Source organism: Topomyia yanbarensis, chromosome 3 (genome assembly GCF_030247195.1).
Source record: "Topomyia yanbarensis strain Yona2022 chromosome 3, ASM3024719v1, whole genome shotgun sequence".
In the NCBI taxonomy this organism is placed as follows: Eukaryota; Metazoa; Arthropoda; class Insecta; order Diptera; family Culicidae; genus Topomyia; species Topomyia yanbarensis.
The window spans coordinates 380,182,083-380,188,706 of NC_080672.1; positions in this window are offsets into that span (position 1 = coordinate 380,182,083).

Genomic DNA, 6,624 nt, shown 5'->3' on the forward strand with positions numbered 1-6,624 from the left:
TTTTCCTAAAGGGGTTATATATTGTACTGAGCCAAAAAAATCGAAATTTTTTTTTAATCGATTTGAAGTTTATACTTTACTCACATTCCCAACGCGACTGAGAACTAAGAAATCAACGCTTTTTCTTGAAAAGGGCGATACTAGCAGTGATACCATTCAAAGAAAATCAACAGTGAATATTTCCAGACTTGGTTTTATTTCCTATTTAAGAACTATTGTGTTTTTTTACATCCTAGATTGCATGATTCAGTGATCGAAACCCAAAACTTCATAAAGTATTTGAAATTATTAAATTAAAATTTGTTTTTGCTATTGAAATTGACAAAATGATAGTTTCGGCCCTTTGGCGATTGTTTACTTTTTCGGTCCCACCTATGAGCATTGAAGTATCGCCCTTACGTTTTTTTACAATAACTACCGTTCTGCACCACCGATTTCGTCCGTGTTTTTTCAATAGCGATCATTGTTACTATTTACAGCTGGTATCAGCTTGATAATCCTAAAAAAATACGAAAATAACAGTTTCGCCTCTAAACTGCTAGCAAAAAAAGTATCGCCCTGTTTATTTGATTGGAGTGTGGAGGGCTAAACTTTAAATAAACAAACAAAAATACAGTTTCGCCCGTTGTATTTTTTGCTGTAGTTTAAGAAAGCAATATCGTAGAATCCAAATTTTTAGGTTAATTTGTTGCGTTTCAAAGCCCCCATTCGCATGTATGAAAAAAGCCTTATGTTTACAATTGTAAGTATCGCCCTTTTCACAAAAAAGCGTTGAAATGAAATCGCAGCTCCTGATATCACGCTATCTCTGAAGTGCATGCGTGCATAGTTCCAAATTTTACTTCGACATCGACTTTTTCTAAAGGTGACTTCCCAGTAGTATCCTTGATTTGAATTGTTATCGCTAATCCTAATGCCAAACAACAAATAAAAACCTCACGAAAACGAACGGTTTGGGAAAATCTTCATCATTACTGGAATTTTCATTTTAACGAAACTTTTCGATAACCTTCCGTCACTTGCGTTAATGCACTGGGTGCACAGTGCTCTGAAAATCTAGCGAAATCGTCTTAGGGCACCAGCGGGTCTAATTCAGAGCTATCTGCGCGGCGAATTAAATCTGTAAAGAATACTAAAAAATAATTTCTATTCCATAATTTTCAGTTCAGCAATTCGAGAGATCGTGCTCACCGCAAGCCATGAAAAATAGACTACGTTGTGAAGCGATGGTCACTATTTATTAAAAAATCACGGTTCAATAAAAAATAAAACTATTAAAAAATTTCAAATAGTTTATAATTTACACAAACTTATTAGGAAAAATTGTTTAAAAGCTTTCGTAATATTGTGTAGGAAAAAAGCTGAAAATTTCAGTATTTTCTCTATCTGCAACATATAAACCCTTAAGTATACCAATTAATTGGTATACGAATTGGAATAGGTTCGCCAAATTTTGGAACAAATCTATAAAATAACCCCTTGAAAACTACCTAAAAATTGTTGTAGTTCGATGCAATAAAACAATCTCCAAAAATGAAATGTACCTATTAATGTGAAACACAGCGAATAATACATACAATAAAGACCCATTTTTATCAGTCTCATGGTGTATTTTAGGCTGACAAAATGGGGACGTTGACTAAATCGGGCAATTTTTTTTCTTTATAATAAACTGAAGCTGTTAAAATATTCTTCTCGTCCCTTGATGTAGTCTGATAACTATTTCTGATTATGATGAACTTTTTATTTTCGCATATTTCGCATATCTTCATGATAAGGAAAACATGCTCAAGAAAAGATTTTCTCGAATTCAGTCTTGTTCGTCTGCTAGAGCCCATCAAACATATGTTCATTTTTAGCTGATAAAATCGGGGTTTCAATGTGTTATAATAGATATTCAGCATTCGAAGAAGTTTCTTTTGAACGAGTGTAGAACGACTTTGTTTCTACTTACTTGAAATCAGCGGCCAGAAATTCGGTTTGGTGAAAATCGATCATACTGTTCAAACGGCATAATTCCGAAACCGTAATTATTGAAGTTTTAAAATTATGCAGAATTAATTTTTCAGAAAATAGTAACAGAGTTCGTGTCTTTAGCGAATTTGTTGAGACCTTTTGGTAGTCATGAATATTAACCTGAGAAAATCCACCATAAATACTTCTTGGACGATATACCGTCAAAATTATTTTATCAAATGATGCGCTGTTTAACGTTTGTAAAACTCATCGAAGATACTAAACCTCCGAAATTGGCGGTTTCAAAATGATGCTATCTTGACCTTAAATTACTGTTTTTAAACATTTGACCTATACATATAATTGGTCATACAACAAACATCAAATGCTCATACGTCTCCCAACCTTTGAACGAAACGGATCGTTATATTTCACAGTGGTGTTCGTTGTGTAAATTTCAGTGATTGAAGGTCATCCTTTGTTCGTTCGTTAGCTACCATTCTGCTGGTGCCGGCAGTAAATCCAGTACATTGTTTTCGCTGGTGCGGAACAATCGACGTTGTTTGCAGATAAGTTTTGCTTTATTTTTTTTCCTCGTTTGCTTTCTTTCCTTTTCCCTACTTTTACTCTACCTTGTAATCAAATAATAAGACACATTCCAGTTTATATAACGCTCTGCCCTCGTGCTTAAATGGCCGAGGGCGAAATACCATCTGATGTAATCATGGAAGTCCCTGATCCCCCTAATACTCGCATTGCTCCCCGTATAAAGCAGTACCCAGAAGGTTCCTCTGGGCCATGGGTGGTATATTTTCGGACCGGAGAGAAACCGGTTAATATATTAAAACTTTCTCGAGATCTGACTGCTAATTACTCGGCCGTAACTCAGATAACACGTGTTCGGGCAAACAAGATACGTGTTCTAGTGAGTGATCTCGGCCAGGCAAACGCGATTGCTTGCTGTGAGCGCTTTACGCGGGAATTTAAAGCGTACGTGCCTTGTGTGGCCTGTGAAATCGATGGGGTAGTGTCCGAACCGGGCCTGAAATGCGAAGAACTGTTGGAGCACGGGGTTGGCTGCTTTAAGGACCCCTCTCTTGAACAGATTAAGATCTTAGAATGCAAACAATTGTATACCGCAAACACCGAGGGAGGTAAGACTACCTACTCTCTATCAGGCTCGATTCGGGTGACATTCGCCGGGTCCTCTCTTCCCAACTACATCCTCCTTGACAAGGTTCGCCTACCAGTTCGCCTGTTCGTACCGCGGGTCATGAACTGCAGCAATTGCAAGCAGTTGGGCCACACAGCCACATATTGTGGAAATAAGAAACGATGCGGCAAATGCGAAGGAGAGCATGAGGATGACTCTTGCGACAAAGTGTATTTGTTGCGGGGGCCCTTCACATGCTCTTAAATCATGTCCTGCGTACAAGCAGCGCGGGGATAAAATTAAGCGCTCCCTTAAGGAACGCTCAAGGCGTTCTTATGCAGAAATGCTAAAGAATGCTTCGCCATCTGTCCTGTCCGAAAATCCCTATGCTGGTTTGGCTAACGTTGAGCAAGAATCTGACGACCCACGAGAGGGAACATCTTTGGTTAACCCAGGGGAATCCAGGAAGAGGAGAAATCCAGCCTCCCCTACATTGCCTCGTAAGGGTGCCAAGGTGTCGTCCACTCAGAGTGCGCCATCTACAACCAATAAATCCAACGGAAGTGATGCACTAAAGCCGAAGCAATTTGCTCCAGGACTTGGAAATATTAATTCTAACAAGGAGTACCCACCACTTCCAGGGACATCCAAAACCCCAAGTGTCCCCTTTTTTCAAACAGATACTCAGTCCAGTAGCGGACTAATGAAATTTTCTGACATAGTGGACTTAATTTTCACAGCTTTCAATGTTACTGATCCTCTTAAAAGCCTTCTGATACGTTTTCTCCCTATAGTGCAAACATTTTTGAAGCAGTTGACTACTAAATGGCCCCTCCTTGCAGCGATCGTATCCTTCGATGGCTAAGTCATCGAACGAGGTCACCGATTCGATCACTGTTCTACAGTGGAACAGCAGAAGTATCCTCCCGAAAATCGATTCCTTTAAATTTTTACTAAATAGTTTAAAATGTGATGCTTTCGCATTATGTGAAACTTGGTTAACTTCCTATATAAATCTCAACTTCCACGACTTTAATATAATTCGTCTGGATCGAGAAAACCCCTATGGAGGAGTACTTTTGGGGATCAAAAAGTGCTATTCTTTCAACCGAATTAACCTCCCTTCGACACCAGGCATTGAAATTGTCGCTTGTCAAGTTTTAATCAAAGGTAAAGACCTTTGCATTGCTTCCATCTACATTCCTCCTAGAGCCTCGGTAGGGCACCGAACGCTTTGTAATATCACGGAATCCTTACCGGCACCGCGGCTAGTTCTGGGAGACTTTAACTCGCACGGTACGGTATGGGGCTGTCTTCATGATGATAATAGATCAACATTAATCCAAGATCTTTGCGATAATTTCAACATGACCATCTTAAACACGGGAGAAATGACGCGGATTCCTACACCACCAGCACGCGCAAGCGCGTTGGATTTGTCGCTATGCTCGACATCGCTACAGTTAGATTGCATGTGGAAGGTGATCCCTGATCCCCACGGTAGCGATCATTTGCCTATCGTGATTTCAATTGCTAACGGTTCAAGACCATCGGAAACAATCAATGTCTCATATGACCTCACACGGAACATTGATTGGAAGAGTTACGCGACCGCGATATCCGTTAAAATCGAATCCACTCAAGAACTTCCTCCGGAGGAAGAGTACAGGTTTTTGGCTGGCTTGATTCTCGACAGTGCGAATCAAGCTCAGACTAAACCAGTACCCAGCGCGAATACCCATGGACGGTCTCCCACCCTGTGGTGGGATAAAGAGTGCTCAGAGCTGTACGCGGAAAAGTCCACTGCATATAAGGCCTTCCGGGAAGACGGGTTACCCGCTAGCTATCAACAGTACGCGTCGTTAGAAAGGCGAATGAAGAGTCTAATGAAAGCCAAAAAACGCAGTTATTGGCGCCGGTTCGTCGATGGGTTAACGAGAGAAACAGCGATGAGCACTCTTTGGGGTACGGCTCGACGTATGCGTAACCGTAATAGTACCAACGAGAACGTGGAATATTCAAACCGTTGGATATTCGCTTTCGCCAAGAAGATCTGTCCGGATTCTGTCCCGGTACAGAAAACGTGCCGCGCCGCGTCTCCTCACGATACCGCGAACGAAACACCGTTTTCGATGGTGGAGTTCTCACTTGCTCTCTTATCGTGCAACAATAACGCCCCAGGGTTAGACAGAATCAAATTCAACTTGCTGAAGAATCTGCCTGACACTGCAAAAAGGCGCTTGTTGAATTTATTTAACAAGTTTCTTGAGGGTAACATTGTCCCTCATGACTGGAGGCAAGTGAAGGTCATCGCCATCCAAAAACCAGGAAAACCAGCCTCCGACCACAACTCGTATCGGCCGATTGCAATGCTGTCCTGTATTCGGAAGTTATTCGAGAAAATGATCTTGTTTCGCCTCGACAATTGGGTTGAAGCAAATGGCTTACTGTCAGATACACAATTTGGCTTCCGCAAAGGCAAAGGGACGAACGATTGCCTTGCGTTGCTTTCTACAGAAATCCAAATGGCCTATGCTAACAAAGAGCAGATGGCATCAGTCTTCTTGGATATTAAGGGGGCTTTTGACTCAGTTTCTATCAACATTCTGTCAGAGAAGCTGCACCAGCATGGTCTTTCACCAATTTTAAATAACTTTTTGCTAAATCTGTTGTCTGAAAAGCACATGCACTTTTCGCATGGCGATTTAACAACATCGCGATTTAGCTACATGGGTCTTCCCCAGGGCTCATGTCTAAGTCCCCTGCTCTACAATTTCTACGTGAATGACATTGACGATTGTCTTGCCAATTCATGCACGCTAAGGCAACTTGCAGACGACGGGGTGGTCTCTGTTACAGGGCCCAAAGCTGCCGACTTGCAAGGACCATTACAAAATACCTTGGACAATTTGTCTGCTTGGGCTCTTCAGCTGGGTATTGAGTTCTCCACGGCGAAAACTGAGTTGGTTGTTTTTTCTAGGAAGCGTGAGCCGGCGCAACTCCAGCTTTTATTAATGGGTGCAACGATCAACCAGGTTTTCACATTTAAATATCTCGGGGTCTGGTTCGACTCTAAAGGTACCTGGGGATGTCACATTAGGTATCTGAAACAGAAATGCCAACAAAGAATCAATTTTCTCCGAACAATAACTGGAACATGGTGGGGTGCTCACCCAGGAGACCTGATCAGGTTGTACCAAACAACGATATTGTCGGTGATGGAGTACGGGTGTTTCTGTTTCCGCTCCGCTGCGAACATACACTTCATCAAACTGGAGAGAATCCAGTATCGTTGCTTGCGCATTGCCTTGGGTTGCATGCATTCGACCCATACGATGAGTCTCGAAGTGCTGGCGGGCGTTCTTCCGCTAAAAAATCGATTTTGGGAACTCTCATATCGATTGCTCATCCGATGCGACATTCTGAACCCGTTGGTGATTGAAAACTTCGAGAGGCTTAATTCACAAACCCGATTTATGTCCTTGTACTTCGACTACATGGCACAGAGCATTAAT